The following is a 19,373-nucleotide window of genomic DNA, read 5'->3' as shown; positions in this document are numbered from 1 at the left end:
ACAGAAAAGAATGGATTTCAGAGCGCAGCGCATGGCCCTTCTTATGTGAAAGAGCATCGTAGGACACCAGAGTGCTCAGACAGAACCCATACAAGCATGGGGAGAACATGCAAACTGCGTGCAGAAAGCAGGGCAGTAGATTCAAGCCCAGGAGCTTCTTGCTGTGAAGCAGCAGTGCTAACCGCTGCACCACTGTGCTGCCAAACAAAAAAATATTAAATTAAATCAATAAGTGAAAACAGTGTGCACAGTGTGTATATTGCTTTATCTTTCACTTTGGCACTCATCTTTTTTTAAACTTGGGGAAGTATGGAGTCACATGCACTTAGCCGGACTTGCTCCCAAGGCACACAACAGCGAGGCTCAGATTGCAACCCACGTAGAGAGAGTGGGACTTCATTCTCTGGTGAGCTCTTATCCCACAATGCAATTCATAGTCATATCCACATTTACTTACCACAATTCATATAGAAAATTCAATACTACAAAAGCAATATCTGTTCAATTCAATATATATACAATGATTTTTCGTGAAGCTGTTTAAAGGACAAATATTTGAAAAATCTAGTCAAGTAGCTGGAACGAAGTAATGGTGGCATGTCTCTGCCCATCTCTGCAAATGATGCATTTCAGTGTTTATGAGTGTTCAGCTGGGTGATTTAACAGGAGCAGCCTCTGTTACACGGTATGGCGGCCCCCTTCCCTCTGTCTTTCTCGCTCTCTCAAAAAAGCACACGCACATATTCACAAACACACTTTACTAGCTAGTTGTCCTTGCTGTGCCTCATAAAGGCAGACTGAGGATAGTTTCAGGCAATAAAAAACAGCCTGTGAAATCGCATTGCATGTGAAGTCACAACAGATGGCTACTACCGCTATGTCCTCACAGAATATCACACAGGAAAGGACACCATAAAGATGAGCTGCACATACTGCTGCTCATCTACGCTTCCCCTGAAAGAGGACATGAGATCTTGTTAAAGACAAGGTTGCATATTTAAAGCTGTACTCAACAGCTGCTTATTGTGCTGTAAGTGAAATACTAGAATAACATGGGGGGGAAAAAAACCCCAACCAACGATGAGACCCAGTAGGGGGCAGAATTAGTCCAGAAGAAAATAACAAGGAAAAGGAAATGGGAAGAGGAATGGGTGGAAAAAACTACCTGGCTACATAACAAGGTGTACTTAAGCAAGGCAGGAATGTCACATGCTATACTACACCACACTGGCATGATTAGAAGACCTATGGCTGCTATAGATGGAGTGTGTGCAGCTTTTATCTCCATGGTAACGCTGCAAGTTTTTCTTCAGTCCTTTTAAAAGCAACTGCAACATAAATTTCTCCTAATGAAGATGTGTGTGTGTGTGTGTGGGGGGGGGGGCTGAGGGATAGATGCTGTCTGTATTGTTCAGTGGATCAGCGGCTTAATTGTTACTCTGGAGGGTTGTGCCAAAAAGAAATGCAAAAAAAAAGCAGGGGATGGAGAAGACAAGGGACGGGTGAAATGGCACAACAAACCCACTTCACTTAATTATCTTAAGTGAATTAGCCCAGTCATCGCTGCTCCGTAGTTGAATATGCATTGGCCAAATAATGGTTGTGGAGACGATGAAAGCACCTTAATGGCCCTGTTGGTTTTCAAGTGGCTCTGCCTTTCAACAGCCTCTGCATGGCCACAGAAGGAACATAGCACTTAAACCCTCTGACTAAATAGCCATATTGGATGGAGTTTTTTTGGGCAAAACGAAGAAACCACAGTTCTTTACATATGTGCAAATCACGCTGAGTGATATCTTGACATATCATTAACACATTTTATTTCATTAAAGTTAGTTGAGAAATGGATCGATGGATGGATGAGTGGATGGAGACATGAACTGCAATGGAAGAAGTAGAATATAAAATAAACAAATAAAGATGTTTTCATTTTCCAGTGTTGACAATTTCCAAAGGAATGGTTTGGACTTCAATCGCCACAACACTGTTTTGCCAGTTACAGAAACATCAGATATAGACTATTTCTTTCATAGAAAGGCAGAATTACCACTACACATGTAGTCCATTCTTCTTGTGATTTGCTTTTACAGGCCTGTCATGTAAAAAAAAAAAAGTGTCAAACACAAAAACAATCTCAGCAAGCATTAGCAGATGGCAATTGCAGGACCTTTCCTCTTCACCTTCAAAAGACTGCACAGTCTCTAATAATATAGGTGAAAGAGCCACTAACAGATGTAGTTTTAGATGTAAAAAAGAAAAATTAGGCTGAACTCTGTCATACCAAGAAGAAGCTGTAATGGACGAGATTAGGTCTTCCAACTGAAAGGTTGATGGGAAAAGATGTTCTTTTACAGGTAAGATTCTTTGGTTGAATGTCAGAACTCTTGGGGATAAAGGTGAAAACCAGAGGGACTTTACCCATTACTACCTGTATTTGATGACTATATTTCATATTATCTTCCCATTTCTCAGGTCAGTCAGTCTCAGGCAGCTTAAAACAAGGTAGAAAGACAAAGATATAACTCAGATAGATATAATACAAAGATTCAAGCTCAGGTCCTCTACCAGAGGCCTGGGAGCTTGTATCTTTGCTGTTTCCAAGGACTGCACTCTTTTGGTCGGAGATCTCGGATGTTGTTCCTGGGATCTGCTGGAGCCACTCGCCTAGCTTGGGGGTCACTGCACCGAGTGCTCCGTTTACCATTGGGACCACTGTTGCCTTCACCCTCCACATCTTGTGGAGGACATGTGTGTGTGTGTGTGTGTGTGTGTATGTGTATATATTTTATACTTACTAAAAGTCCAAAGACTAAGTGAAGCAGAGGACATTAAAATGAGTTTCTGATTTTCTTTTATTAAGCAGCCATGAGCCATTTGTTGTGTGCATTGATGGCTTGTGAGTGACAGCAGGGAGATTGAGACAAGGACACAAATAACCGGAGAACCTGCAATAGTACACTTGCTTTAATGAAATATTTGTACTCCCAGTTCACATTGTCTGTTTCATTACTGTTCTCAAGGTCTCTTACACAATGCCATCACCAACATCTCTTGTTTGTTTTTCTTTTCCAGTCTCTACATGTCTTGTAGTTCAGCTGCATGCATGTGTATGTGTATGCATCTGCAAGATATTGCAATGAATACTGTAGTGTGTTACTCACTATGTTAGAATGCAGAGCTGAAACAAGACCACTTCAAACCCCACATGAAAAAAGTGCAAGGTAAACGAACAAACAAAAGAGAGAATTTTTTCAGTTGGATCAGAAGGGAAAGAGCTCTTGGACCTCACCCATGCTCAGATTAGCTTTTGTTTTATTGTCAACTACACTTCAGTCCACATTTGAAAAGTTTCATCACCTGAAAAATGTGTCCAAACTTGGGCTGAAAGACACATGAAAACCTGCCAAGGTACTAAAAAGCCCATCTGTAGTAGGACACCTTACAATAGGTGTAACCAGGACCACACATGCATGTACAGCCTTGCAATCGGGGTTTTAAAAAATGTACCACCTCCTTCAGAAGCAGCCAACAATATCAATCAGTAGTATAATCTTTATACTTACTCTGTCGCTCTTTCTGTTTTTATAGTATATACTACAGAATAGCGTAGTATAGTAAAGTATTCATATATACATCCAGGTGTTTTATTAGGATCTTGAAACAAAAACCTTAGCTCCTTTCTGAGATCCCAAGTTTTTCAAAGTAAAATAAATATATATGTGTTCTACCAAAAGGGTCAGGTTAGGTAGAAGAGCTGACTTTTATGACATGAATTTGAAATGAACAAAATGAGTGCAATCTATTTTTTTTTTTCACTTAACTTTATTATTTGTATTTTCAGCAGCAGACTAAAACCACAGAAAAGAATAAGAGCCCTGACACTGATTAAACACTCAGTTTGTATGATGTCAAAACTTTTGAAAAATGACCCTGGCCTCCTAGCTTCTGCTTTTATTCTGTGACAAAGGCTCCTTTTTAAACTCGAAAACTTGGAACTGTGACAAACTCCGTCTTATCTATTAGATACTCTGCTCTTCTTCACCTCTCAAGTAGCTCTTTTGGTGTCATCTGTCGATCAGACTCTCATGTCCTCTGTACAGAACTCCTTGTTAAAGAGAGGCCATCAGCAATGAAATGGGACCAGGTTTATCATTTTTAATGTGTTGAGTGGATTGCAAACATCGGTTATTTGGCAAATACTGGATTTATGCAATGACTGAAATCATTATTTATGTAGCTATAAACATAAAGGTGTGGCGTGGATATACTTGTTTTCATAGCTAGTTTAATCTCTATAAATGTTGACCTATTAGGTAGCAAATTCTCTTCACTGTGTAAGTTACATCACAGGATTAAGAACATACTCAGATGACCCCAAACAAAAACAATACTACACTGTATCCTTGTGCATCTTTATGCGGTTATACAGAGATTCTGGTGGTTTCTTGGAAAGCTCAGAATCCAAAAACAGACAACATAGAACTGAACTGTCAGCTGACACAAAAAGAAGGAATCCATGACAGAGCATAAGAGGAACAAGATAAGTCTCTGGCAGGACAATCAGGGTTAACATGATCTAGAATTACCAAGTGCAACTGAGAGAGTCTGAGCGTCACTACTACACGAGTGGACAGAACAATCTGGCGGAGAACGGGAGGATGAGCTGGTGCTTAGAAGCAGGAGACTGATTGCAGGTGTGTAAGCTGGCAGAGAGCAGGAACCAGGAGAAGGCCACAAATGTGCTAAACTGAAAGTAGAAGGTGAAGGGGGGAAAGAGAGAGAGCACACAAAAAATACTTATGCCCAAAAATGGCCCTAAATTTGATTACATGTAAATTTTCCATGTGCATGAAAGGTAACATTTTACATTTGATTAAATTCACTTGATTGCTATAAATTCAGTTTATAGCATATTTTCCTTAATAACTAATTATTTTAACACATAAACCTTTGATTTCATATATTTCAGTTGGATTTTACTCAAAATTATTGCTTCATGTTCAGATCTACTAATCATTATTTGAGTGCAGATAAAGCAGGCTGATGCTGGATGACATGAGGGACTGTGACAATATTGGTCCACATTTTTTACAATACTGTGATTTATGAGAGACTTATGTTTGTTGTCTCTATTAATAGACGATATCTGCTAAACCTAACTAAAATTTGAGTTTGTACATTTTAGTTCAAATAAACTCAAACTAAAGTGAAAACTACACTAAACTGCAGTATTAAAGAAAACAAAAGTAAGTCTAAAAATACTAAATTAATGTTACTACATAGCCACTTTAGGAACTAAATCGCAAATTAAATTAAATAAAACCTGTGATAAAATCCTTAAGCTCAGGTCCTCTACCAGAGTTTGAGAGTTGGACACAGTGTCTTTGCTGTTTCTAGGACTGTGCTTTTCTGGAGACCTGTGATGCCGTGCCTGGAATCTGATGGAGCCACTCTTCCAGCTTGGGGGTTACAGCTCCTAATTCCTTGCTCCACTGGGACCACTTTGGACTTCATCTTCCACATCTGCGCCAGTTGTTTCTTCAGTCCATAGGACTTCTTTATCTCCTTGTCCTCCTTCCGCTCATGTTGCTGTGCACTGGGATTGCCACATCTATCACGACTGTCTTCTGCTCCTCTCGACCACCGCTATGTCTGGTTGGTTTTTCAAACAGCTGCTCGTCTGTCTGGAACCTTCAGTCCCACAGGACCCAAGGTCTCCCATCGGGATTTGGGGACTTCTAGTCCATATGCGGCAAACATGTTCCTGTACACTATCCCAGCCACTTGGTTGTGCTTGCAGCCTACATCCTGCTGCTATCTGGTGGATAGTCTCTGAGGCACCTTTGCACAACCTGCAACTTGGGTCCTGTCTCTATGGATCTGGTGCCTACATCCTGCTCTTATGATGCCACGATCAGAGCCTCTGTGCTGTTCTTTAGGCCATCCTTTTCTTGCCACGAGTAGGATTTCTTGATGTCAGCAACCTTTTCTACCTATCAGTGGTGCATGCCATGCAGGGGCTTGGTCTTCCATGATAGTTTCTCCTCCTGTTCCTCATCACCGTCTGTCTTCAGCCGCCTGAGGCACTCTTGGAGATGCTCCTTCCACGGGGCTGCCTTCCTAATGTATTTGTGGATGCTCCGTGTTTCCTCCAGGACTGTGGCTCTGACACTCACAAATCCTCACCCTTCCTCTTTCTGTTGCTCACTCCAGGGTGTTGGAGTTTGGGTGGAGTCCTCCCTTTAATAGAATTAACCCTTTTATGTAAAGCTGATCCCATTACATCTTACTATTCACCCCAAGTAAGCACCATACGGTCTAGCTATACTGGAGCAAAGGGTTTTCAAGTTTCCCCTGTCCTCCAGAACCTTTTGGTGAGAAAAATCTTTTCAGCTATAGAAACTTATTACATTGAGCTGCAAGACAAACACTGTTACATATGCCAACAGAAACATTTGAGAGCTTTCTCCACTCATATGTACACATATGCCCTGCACACACTCAAACACACAAACCAGAGTCTGCCTTCACTGGGTTGTTTCTGCCTGTTGGGATTCAATTAAAGTAACTTAAATGATACTGGGATGACTGCTTCATATCCTAACGGGCTGGACTTACACATGTCCTCTTCTGCCCTGCTATATTTCATTAATAGCACATTGCCTTAAGAGGGAGACTGGAGTGGAACAAAGGGTTGGATAGAAGAAAACAGAAAGAGGGGAGGCAAAGGAGAAAAGAAAGAGTGACGAGGATGATTAGCTGGCTCCTAAACAAAAACAAAAATACTTGCAGTAAACATGATTTGTTGATTGGTTACTGTGCGACCTGATCTGCCTGAAGGCTACTGTTGTCGTCGTGGTTGTAAAAACGCAGATAAAAGGAGGGATATCAAACGCACACTGCATACATGCAACATTTACAGATGTCTCTTGTCCCCTTTCAGTTTCAGACACACCTATTTCTAATACAACATTGCAAAATAGCTCCGGGTATTAAAGTGTAAAGTGGATTAAGCTGTTAATAGTGTTGGAGATATAAAAATCTCTTGCACCCTCCACAGCATTAATTACAATATATCACTGCCTCCACATCACTGCAACTCTCTTTTCTGTTTTTTAAAGTAGTGAACAGAGATTTCTGTTATTGAAGCACCCTGGAGAAGGTGAGTGTTTTTTCATTTAAAACCAGACTATCTCTCTATTAGTGAAGGACAAGACCAGAGAGATGAGATGAAGGCATAAAAAGGAAGACAGTTTTATAACAACACTGCTACTTATCTCCCTCATCTCTCTTTCCCTCCTTTTCCTCGCTTTCACCCTCCCTCGATTCCCCTGGTTGCTTTGTAATGAAGTTATCCCAAAGCAGAGATCTGAGCTCAAGCTATCTTCGACAGAAAAGGGATAGAGGGAGCAACAGAATCACAGAGAAGAACTATCAAAGACAACAGTGAGGAAAAAAAAAAGCCTGGGAAGAAATGAAGGCGATGGATAATAAGGGAGAAGAGAGTGATGGAAGCAGAGATGTAAGAATGTGCAAGAATTGAAAAGATGCACTTTAGATGCCTGAATGTAATCACTGTGACATATTCAATACTCTGCTACATTTATTAACTAAAACTATCCATTGCATTACCGGGAAAGTAGAACTCTACACAATTATCAGTATTAATATAAGAAGTTTTTCAATATTCTGTGCCTACTACCGCATAGGGTTAGGATACCCCTTTCTTTGACCTAATTATGGGGAAAGAATAGCTTGTATTGCCGAGGGCTGTCTGCTATACTTCCAAAACGTGCAAACATTTAGAAGAACTGCAGCATTCAGGAGTAAATATGTGTTTTGAGTTTGTCACAATAAAACCGGGAGCTATATTTTCATGATAAAAAAAGTTTATGAAATTAGGTTTCAATGTCATAAAAAAATGACCAGCTTTCTCTGCTGCAAAATGATGGGGGCATTTCTGCTGAAGGAAAACTGAGCTCGTTTTGTTTTAACCCAACCACACAGGTTATCGGGCAATACGACATGCACTGTAGATAAATGATATTATTGTCACTTAGCAGCTGTTTCTCTGGTAGAGTCAGATGAGAATATTTTCTATTTGTGATGTAATTTCCTACAGCATGAATGGAAGAGTCCATAAAACCGCCAACATTTGAAAGATCGAATGCTAACATAATTGCAAAATCTCCTTCCATACATAATAATTTCTGCTAATATTGTAGCTTTACTGAGGCACGTAAGAAGCAGTTGTTGTGGACTAAGGTATGAACTACACACTGGCGACTTACCCTTACTTAGCCTGCGTACTGCCGTCAAGGACAGTGTAGATGTGGCCCTCAATCCTACAATAGGGTTGCTCATTAATTTAATGTATCTCTTCTTAAGCTGAAGAGATTTCACTAAGGAGACCTAGCTGTTCTGCATCAGTTAAATGCTGAAACCATAGCTATCATCCTAACTGCTGGCTGTAAAATCAATAGATTCACTAATATCATAGGAATTAATCAGATGTGGTCAAGTCTCTCCACAACTGTGGACCCTTTTCTTCACACACGATGCAGGAAAACGTTAGCAGTAAAGTTATTTTTTTCTGCACTCAGTACCACGTCAAACATGAAACAAAAGCATAACTAGAGTAGTTAAAAGCTTTTAAGAACCAAGCCTTTCATTTCTATATCTTTTCACTTTATTACCTGAGATGATGCTGTCCAAATCAAATCCCAACAAGTGGCAGAAAACTGAGCACCCTTATTAAATGTATGAAATGTAAAATATGCGGAATATATTTGTGGTTATGGAGAGTTAATGCAGAGTTAATGTCCTTCTCCACCCACTACTGAGCTATAAATAATCATGGTTTATTCCTTTAGACAGCCTGAAACCTGGTGGTATCTTTTTGCCATAGGTTGCTAATAGGCTGGTTGAGGTGCTGGATAACGAGGAGGAAACCCAAACTCACAAATGAATCTAACCTCTCAGGAGGTGTATATGGGGTGATGGTCATATGGTTACCAAATTGCTGCTTGTACTTCGCAACTTGTCTCAAATTTTTTACCTGAGGGGCTTTAAGTAAGTGCCAAAGTTGACACTCTGGAGAAACTGACTCAGTAACTGACTTTGTCCAAGTGGTGCTTTGCTACCTCTGCGTATCACCAAGGGAAGATCCATGAGGGGAATGTAATCAGTAGTGAACCTGACCTTGTTAAGTAGGCCACTCAAGGAACTCTCCGGGGGTATTCATGTGTCAACGTCTACTGTAGCTTTTATAATATCTCCCCTTTTTTTGCTCACTTCGTCCTCTAACTCCTTCTACTTCTCATTACCAAAATTTTGGTCATCATTAAATGAAGTACTGCACAAGCTACAGAAAAACTGAGGGACAAACGGTCACTAAATCACATCAATATCCTATTACCTGATTTATGAAAACTCCTTTCCTCACTTTTATTTTTATTTCAACACTGGCTTAGCTTGAAATAAGACCCAATCTCCATTTATGGAGGGCAGCCCTGTGGTCATATACCTTGGTTCTTCATTTCCTCAATTTTGTGTTGATTTTTCTCTTACACCTTATATTCTCTTTCTTTTCTCCCAGGCTGACACTTAATCACTTACAATCCTAATTTTCCAGCAAAGTAAAAGTACATATGAGGATGCTGTTTAGAAATAGCGTGCACAAAGCGCAGTTTCATGCATATACAGATGTTGGTGCCTGTAAGGCAGGATACAACTTATCTGCTGCTTTTCATAAGGTGGAAAAGAATATCACACACACACACATAGAAAAACAAATGGTGTGAACAGGCAGAAGTGATTAAAGTATCTCTAATTACAGTCTAAAAATGGTGCTTTGCCACAAAGCTGTTTTACTATTAATGCTGAAGAAGCAAGTTCTGCCCTGAGGTGTTTGATTCCCTCTCTCTTTATGTTTGCCTTCAAAATGTAATGAAAGAAAACATTTGTACACACAGTTTTTTTAGGCAACAGTATGCAATTACTGCTAATGCAGCTTTGTATCTAACAATAATAGCAAAACCTTATCTCAACATAAAACGTCAGAAGTCAAAATCTAAGGAGGCAGCTCCCTTGAAATGTACCACTTCTTCACGAAACAAGGACATTTTCGGAGGGAAATTAAATTCAGAAGGCTGTAGTCAAAATGAAAACTCCCTAAAATTTCATGAAAAACCAACCCTGCATTGTATTACCTTTTATTTCTAATTGTGTTTGACACAAAGAAAGTCTTTTATTTGAACATGAAGGTGCCAAGCCTATGCAGACTGTCCAAACAATAGCAAACAATCGTGCACACAAATAGCTACTGCTCAAACCACCTTTGCCTGAGAAACAAAACTAGCCATGGGGATGGAGAGAAAAGTAAGCATGTAGAAAGGCAGTGTGTTACTATTCTGTCTCTTTAAGGTGGTTACTGCATTTAGAAAGCGCCAAGGCTTTACAAGACAGCAAGGTTGCTACAGTGATGCTACAATGGGTGGTGATTGATCGAAATAGCTGTTCTAAATTGTATAATGAGTGTGAGGTGATGGGATCATGACCATGGTAAAGAGACCAGACAGCGCTTGATTTTCCACTTCGGGAGCTTATCACTTAAAGTCATATCATCTGCTGTAGCGACAAAACCCGTCCGCTCACATCAAATCACTCAAACTGATGGAGACAAGAAGGAGACTGACAGGCAGACGCGCAAGCACGCACCTACACCCACTCACACACGCGCAAACAAACAGCACAAACTGTGCATTTGTGTACATATAAGGTGACTAATCAGCACAGTTGCTAATAGCCGTCCCAGTATCAAACACGGTGACACTGTGTCATGTGATTAACACCATATTTTTATGTTTATGTATCATCTCTATGACCCTGTAAGTGTCTTACAAAGAAAAGAAAGATTATGTGTAGGTGGAATCACAATTGGTAAGAAGAGGTGGGAGAATGGTTATGATTCGTTGTATCATTATACCGTTTGAGGCTGGAGAACGTTGTTGTAATCCTTCTGTTTATTTCCTAAGAATCAGCTGCAGAATGATTAAGAGATTAAAGTATGTGAATATCTTTTATGTTAGCAAGATAGCTGCGCACAAATAGGTGTAGAATTCGTCACACAGAAAAAAGCAAAAACTATAGGTTTTGACAGTTTGGTTGCAACCTGCACAAGTAGGCTTTGTTTTATATGTTATTGATAGTGACATAGAAATATGGTTGTGCATCAATTAACTTCATGAAGTAGTGTAACTTCTTCTACTTGTTCTTCTTTAATCTTTAACCAGGCAAACACAAGTGAGAAAAGCAACTCTACTTTAACTACTGAGTCAGAAATATGTGAAATTGAGAATTAATCCTAACATTTTAAGACTCACATAAGTCCAAACATTTCCCAGATATTTCCCTCTACAGCAGTTCATCGTGTTGTGCCGCTGACCTTCATTGTGTCAACAAAGCGAAGCTACTGCAGTGAAGGCTTGATGAGCTTTGAAGCTAATTCATATTTCCAGTGGATTAATTTCCACTGGAGCTGCTCTGTTGTTGTTTGAATGATTTATCCAGCTTCTTCTTAGGCAGCCCCAATATAGTCAGAGAAATGAATGATATAAATGCCCAGTGTTGATTTGAAGAATTACCCTTAAATAAGATATTCTCCTTTTTACTGCCCACTCTTTTGGAAAGTTGGCTTTTCTGTTAAGAGTCAGTAAGAAACGAAGGTGGCTGACTATAGAGGAAGAGTGAGTGAGTGAGACAATCAGATATTCTGAGTCGTTGATTGTAAAACAAAAATAGACAGAATAATAGAAAGTAACATAAAATAAAAATGAATGGGAAATGCTTTGACAGGCAAAGATCTGCAGACAAAAATTGAGGGTTACAATGTAATGATAGCAGGAGAAGTAAGCCACAGCGATGAGAGGGGCAGAGGATGGTGATGACAGAATTCTACGAGCATATGTGAGAAAACAGAGAGCGAAAGGAAGAGGAAGGAAACAGAGAGGCAACAAATGCATGAACAAGGCACCCTCCCTCCCTTGTCGGGTGAGACCAGTGTAAATGAGATCGACTCATTTCCAACACATAGACACAAGCACCCACCCCCATCTGTCTTTGACAAACATGCCCTCATACGCACATAAGCGCATGTGCGCACACAGCTACACACACGCACACCAGCAACAGCAACCAGAGATGAAAGGAATCAATAGATTATAGCAGACATCTGAAGAGTCCAGTCTACTCCCGGGAGGATCAACCGTAATTGGTCCAGACAAACAGCCAAAGGACAACAACAATAACAAAGCCTCCACGCACACTGAATGCAGCAATTAATAAATCCGAACAGGAATAGCAAATTAAATGTATGAACAAATATTGACAGGGCTTTGAACACATCTCCATTATTCACAGCCTGTTGTTGTGGTCTGCCGGTTTCAGAGACTATTTTTGCATTGGCATTTGCATATCTAAATGAGTGAGCATCGCATCTTCATGGAGCCATGCTTGGTTTTGGTATGTGATGTTTCTTTGCTTTTGCTGGTTTGTAGCTTGTTAGCTAATAAACAATTCCAGGGTTTAGCTTTCAAATTCAACTGGAGGGTGCCGATGGAATAAAGAAAACAAAAAAAAAGAAAAGAAAGCTGCCTCAGAATACTCGCTAGAGCTCTTGTTATGTCGGATTTGTAAGTCAGTGCTTATGGGTCTTTGTGTGTATTTGCCTCACCTTGGAAGAAGAAGAGATGGAATCCCTACTGTGCTCCTTTGGATCCAAGGTGGAAGAAATAAGCATCTGGCCCATCTAATTGATTTAGTCCATCAGCAGTGTTACTGGAGGCGTGACTGAGAACCACATCCAACAGCACAGTGATCGCTTTAAGGCTAGGTGGCTCAGTCAATCTCTTTAGATCTTCAATAGAGCCAAAACGACTGAATTAAGCAATGGGAGAGGAAAAACAGAGGTCTTGGTGTTGGTGTATGTGAGGGCGTGTGTGCAAACATATGTTGTTCTCTTTACTGACAGTATTTGTGTAATTTGTGAAATGCAGTTTTGAAACAAAAGACTTATTTTTGTACAACTTCATGCATGAATATGGGAAAAACTATTGAGGCCAAGGAAAGAAAGACAGAAAGGTTTTTAAAAAAAAAAAACCATATATCTAATATGGTAAATGGCCTGTATTTATATAGCGCTTTACTAGTCTCTAAGGACCCCAAAGTGCTTTACAGAACCAGTCATCCACCCATCCACACACTGGTGCTGGCAAGCTACATTGTAGCCACAGCCACCCTGGGGCGCACTGACAGAGGCGAGGCTGCCGGACACTGGCGCCACCGGGCCCTCTGACCACCACCAGTAGGCAACGGGTGAAGTGTCTTGCCCAAGGACACAACGACCAAGACTGTCCAAGCCGGGGCTCGAACCGGCAACCTTCCGATTACAAGGCGAACTCCCAACTCTTGAGCCACAATCATATTTTTATTTAATAAAAGTCTTCAAACATCTCTCACCAACAACCGTTTTTTCATAGTAAAAAGCACACAAGGCAAATTAAAAAGAAATGAAATCATTTAATGGCATTAGGAACAAGGTGGAAGTGAAACAGAAATAGAAAAAAGATTTTATGTCTACAAAAAATAATCAAAACACACAAAAAAAGTTAAAACAAGCATAATTAATGTGTGGCCACAGAGTTACTGCGTAATTCTGCTCAAGGCTGTACTTTGATATGTCAATGCAGATTAGACTGTTCTACTTTTGGCCCTCTCCTGCCTTAGCAAGAAAGCTGTTAACACTGAAGGTAGCAGTGGATCTCAGTTATTCGAATACCGACGTTAATAATTCTGTGAAAGAGGTCTTCACACATGCATACACAACGTTAGAGCATGACCATTTGGTCAAGGCAGTGAAATCTAAAAACAGACATTGATTAAAAGCAATTGAACCAGTCAAGGAATGCACATTCGCACCATCTCGCACCTGGCGGTTGCAAGATGGTGGTAGACTGGTCTCATATTCATTTCACTCTATGCTGGGGGTGTCCAAATTCATGGGCTGCATCCTCCTGAGGCCGGATTTGTGGGCCAATTACATCACAGCGACGCGACGAAGGCTGTCCAAATTCGTAGACTCCTCCGAATGCAGCCGACAAATGCGTCCTCCTTTTCCCCGAATTTGAAGGATGGGTCGGGTGTATCCTTCGTGGGCCACCATATCCCAGAATTCATAGCGCGGCCCAGCCAATTCCAGTTTTCAACAATGGCGGCCGCTACTAAGTTTTTAATATTGCTCTTATTACTCTTTCTGAGTCACAAAAAAAACTTTTAACATATTTTCAGGCTGTGTAAACTTCAAATATCTGCTCGGTTTATCAAGATATCACATATTTGCAAAAGTGCTCCGACGTTTTCAGAGACGTCTGTTATCCACCAGCTTGATAGCTAGCCGGGAGCTGGAGCGTCACTAGAGCCACAGAGAACGGCACAACTCCCGGCACATCATTTTCAGATCACCACGGACTTTCGATACTCAGGTTAAACGTAATATATAAGTCACTTAGACAACCTAAAAATGTTGTTGTTTGGCTTTTTTCAGTGTTTTATTTGTTCGTGAGTAAATCGGTTTGTCTGAGATCAAAGTTATTAGATTAGATTAGATAAAATAAAACTTTATTAATCCCCCGGGTGGTTTTCACACAGCTGAATAAACGTCAAACAGAAAACTGATTAAACAGAAGTGAGAGATGGTCGAGAATTTTCACCAGTGTCCTGTTATATTTTAGATAGCAAGGAGCAGACGGCTGAGTTTATTAAAGTCCACCGAGACAGCGATGATGCAAATCTGAAGGCTAGACCGTCCAATTTCACATCCGTTAACTTCCGGCCTACCCGACCTTCTGAGGACCTGGCCCACGTAGACCGCGAAGGCTGGGTCCTCAGGAGGATGCAGCCCATGAATTTGGACACGACCATTGCCAAGACAAGTGTTATGCATCCAAAATGGCAGATATGTTGTTGTCATGTTATTTGGGATCACGTGTCTGCAATACCTCAACAAATGGCAGGAGTGGAATTACAAACGATGGTTAAAGATTTGCCTTTTTCTGAGCTTGTTAATTCATACACAGATCCACTCAATTACCTACCTTCTTCAAAAGGGAATACTGTAAGATAGAACAACAAAAATGTTCACAAAAAATGAAACATAAACATCAACATTGATATATTTTCATTACAAATTCTACAATTTGAATATCTTTAACAGTTACTAAATAGACCCTTTAGTAAGTTTAGTTTTCACAGCTAGATAAACACATTTGACTTCGAGACTACAACTCAGATTGTGCTCTTCTAGTGTGTTAAAAATGGAAATATGAAAACAGTGTGCTCTCATGACAATAATGTGCAAATCATTTATTAAATGTGTGATGAAGAGTTCTTTCGTAGCTGGTTAGAATTTCTCTGGAGTATCCCCCACCAGTCTGCCTATGCGTCACCACTGTGAATTAATTAAATGAAAGAAAAAAGGGAAAACGTACCACATCAGGTCTGTGCATGTCCCTTATATAAAGAAAAATGTCTCTCAAGCACAAGAGCACCATAAAAGAGTCGAAACATTTGTGGAGCTCTTTGTGTGTAGGATCTTCTTGACATGCTGACCTTCGAGAATAGCAGGTCAGATATTAGACTCATGTCTTATGCCATTCCTCATAAAAAGCCAAAGCTATACCTAAACATGCCAGACACTGTCCACATTGTGCAACCCCCCCCCCCAAAAAAAACAAGTGTTACCAAAGAAAGTCCCCAGCAGAAAAAAATGAAATAAGAATGATGAAACTGAGTGCTGTAGAGCAAAATACTATGATGAATGTATCAACTGATATATTGACATACTAGAATTATGAACTAGCAGAACATAACTGCTTTCAGGGCTACATGTCTCTTCATAAATTACTATTTATAAATTACAATCATGTTTAAATAATTATATTACTTAAGCATGGTATCATTGTCAGAATGAGAACCCTAGTTACATTTCTGTAACAGTTAGACCAAGTAACATCTTTGTATCACTTGCAACACAGAACAAGTCTGAAATTTGTCTTCTTTGTGAAATAGTCAGCTAGCTAAAGCTACTTTCAGCTGCTCCCTTATTCACAAGGGGTTGCCACAGCAGGTAGCTCCGCATGTTTGATTTGGCAGATTTTTCCACCAGATGCCCTTCCTGACGCAACCTCAAGGGATTTCTGTCTCCTCCTGGTACTGAACAGGTAATCTTCACCACTCAGCTCACCGAAAAATAGAATTGTTTTAGAAAATACCTTAAATAGCAATGTCTTAATAGCAGAAGACACACAGTTTGTGTGCAGAGCTCACAGACATCACGAGGCACTTTTCATGGATGCTGAGCTTTTTCTTATCCGCATGGCTCTCTAATTTGACATCTATTACATCTATTACAGACAAATCTAAACTAAAATGATCTCTAGCTGTGTGTCCTGCCAGGCAATGTTCACACCACCTGTATTCTTATTTCCATCAGTCTTGCATGTAGCGAAGCTGAAACTTTTTTGAATTATAATTCAAAGAACAACCGACAACTATTGTAGCAGAAAGAAATGTATTAAGACTGTGGTTCACTCCTTGGATTGTTGTTGCTGTCTTTTTATTTTCTTTTTTTTTCACAGAGCTCATAACCTCCTAGCCTCCCCATGCCTCCTCACAGTGAAGAACATGGTTAAAATCGATCTAGTTGTCCAGCCCACTAGTCCACCTAATCAACTAGCTATTAGTTTGCTTGATTTTTACTGCACCTTCCTGAACAGTTTGGTTCACAGTCAGGTAGCTCACAGCTTGTTACAACTTCTAGCACAGTTTACTTTAAGCCTGTTCCTATCTCTTTGTTAGCTTGTCAGTGGGCTACCAACAAAGAACATGGTTCCTGGGGAACACGGTAACTTTTTAGGATGCAACCCCCCCAAAAAAGAGAACGGTTGCTCAAATAGGTCTAGTTCCCTTTATGACCTGCGCTGGCGCAAGCTTTGGAGTATGGGAGGAAGAAAGAATACCTACAAGAAAATCCACACAGGTAGAGGTCTCAAAAGCTACACAGAGAGACCAGTCAAAGAAGCGTCTTACTGTGAAGTGACAGTGCTACACTATGATGCCACCTACAGAGTGTTTGTCCTCAATGACATCTCATGCATAGTTTCTGGAGAGTCAAATCTATTCCCGGGCCTTCTCTGTAGCTCTTGGTGGGGTTTCACCCTTGCCACCAGCAAACTTCCTAGCCTTCACAGGAGTCTTGCTTTCTGTCTGCCTGCCTTGGCCAGAGGCTATCCACATGAGCAGAAAATACGAGTAGATGTTTCAGCAAATATATATAACCTTTGTTTTGATTCAGTTGAGATCTGAAGATCAGGAAGGTTAATAGCAGGGAATAACGGAGGCAGTTCCAGTGATCTGCAAATATAATTTTAACACAATGTGAAAGTTTATAAACCTTGTCATTACAGCTTTGATATTTACTATGATTTGTCCAGTCAGGATAACAGTAAATACAGTCTATCTAATGGAAAAAAGGGGGTGGTAATAAAACGGCTGATCCTTTTAACCTTTTCTATCTCTCACAAATGACATTGATCAGAGGGAAAGACCATGTGTTTTTGCATTTAAAAAGAAACAGGTTGAGAAAAATTAATATAGACAGAGCTATTTGCTCATTACCTCTCCATAAAAGCCATTTCATGATATAACTGCCCTTAATACCTCGATTTTTCCTGTCTGGTCCAATCCACCACCTTCCCTACTTTACTTACTCCCATGTGAGGTATTCCTCCCCCAAACCAGCCCCCTATCAAGACTAGACGTGTTTAAAGAACTTCTATGAAATACTAAACAGCATACTTGCATACTTAAAAGAAAGCTACTGTACAACATTTACCATGATGTTCCTTTTTAGGTCTAAGCCACGAGATATTTTGCATGCTTGGATAATGGCTTCTTAGAGAAAAACCTCACACATACATTTATATAAACCCCAACCCCCCCACCAACCATCAATAACAACTACTCATTAAAACATGAAATCTACTTATTGTTACATACTTGCACTCCAGGTTTCACAGTGATTTTGATAGAATGCTAGCTTTCTATACGTGCATTTATTTATTGTGGGGACGCAGGAAAAGTGTTGGTGTCATGTGGACAGTTAGGACTGGATTTGGTTTTTCATCATTTCTCTAAAATAGTCAGTGGGATATTTATTTTGCTTACTTTTCTGGGCCAAGAGTGTACCAAGATAGCAACAGAATCAACAGAATATCAACAAAAATCCAGAAAAAAAACATATTACATAAAAGTTTACAAAATGAATTCTATGTCATTGAGTGAATTTAATCCCATACAACCCAGTCAAGATTCTGGGTCCCACAGATTTGCACACAGATTACAATCAGTCACTTAACCCATCAATCAATTACAGATACTCCTGATCTTGTTCTGTGTATAAAGCACACCTGGACACAATCAGTTTCTTCCATTCCAACCTCTGGACTGGAACTATGGCCAAGACCAAAGAGCTGTCAAAAGACGTCAGGGACATGATTGCAGATTTGCTCTTTTTCTGTCACAGTGCAGGGTACAGGATGACTTCATTGCATTTAGGAGCCAATCTTTAGCCAGATGGGTTGCAGCATGACAATGACCCAAAAAATATTAAAAGGCAATAAATGAGTGGGTAAAACAAGGAGTTATATTAAGGTCAATTAGCGGCCACGTCTCAAGACCTCAGTCCTATGAAAAATATGTGGAGGGACCACCACAAGTTGCCAAATAGCAGCCAAGAAAGCAAAAAGATTGAGAGTTTCTGTAAACAGAAGTGGGCCAAAATCCCTCCTGAGATCTGTCCCAACTTGATGACCAACTACAAGAAACATCTTACCACTGTGCATTCCAACAAGGGTTTCTCCACCCAGTACTACGTCATTTTTACTTGGGGATCAAATACAAATGTTTCACTCGGTAATTTATAACTTTTATATAATGCGGTTTTTGTACATCAGCAACAACACCTATGCTACAAATCACCTCTAATCAAAAAGTTTGTATTTAATCATAATTACTTTTGCTTCAGAATATTTCTCCCTTTGGTATATGTTTATTTTTCTTCCTTTTTACCGAGGGAGATGGATTTTAAATCATCATCTGTGTGCTAATGGTTAAATAAAAATAAATGGACTGGCCTCAACCTGCTGCACGGTCATATGCATATGTGTTTCTAAAAACTCAAGCTACTGGATAACTGGTTTGTTGATAAGGGTAGAGACCACTAAATTTGAAGCCTTGTGCATTTGTGTAGGTGTATA

This window comes from Oreochromis niloticus, linkage group LG10 (genome assembly GCF_001858045.2).
Source record: "Oreochromis niloticus isolate F11D_XX linkage group LG10, O_niloticus_UMD_NMBU, whole genome shotgun sequence".
Taxonomy (NCBI): Eukaryota; Metazoa; Chordata; class Actinopteri; order Cichliformes; family Cichlidae; genus Oreochromis; species Oreochromis niloticus.
Note: the sequence above shows the minus strand (reverse complement) of the source record.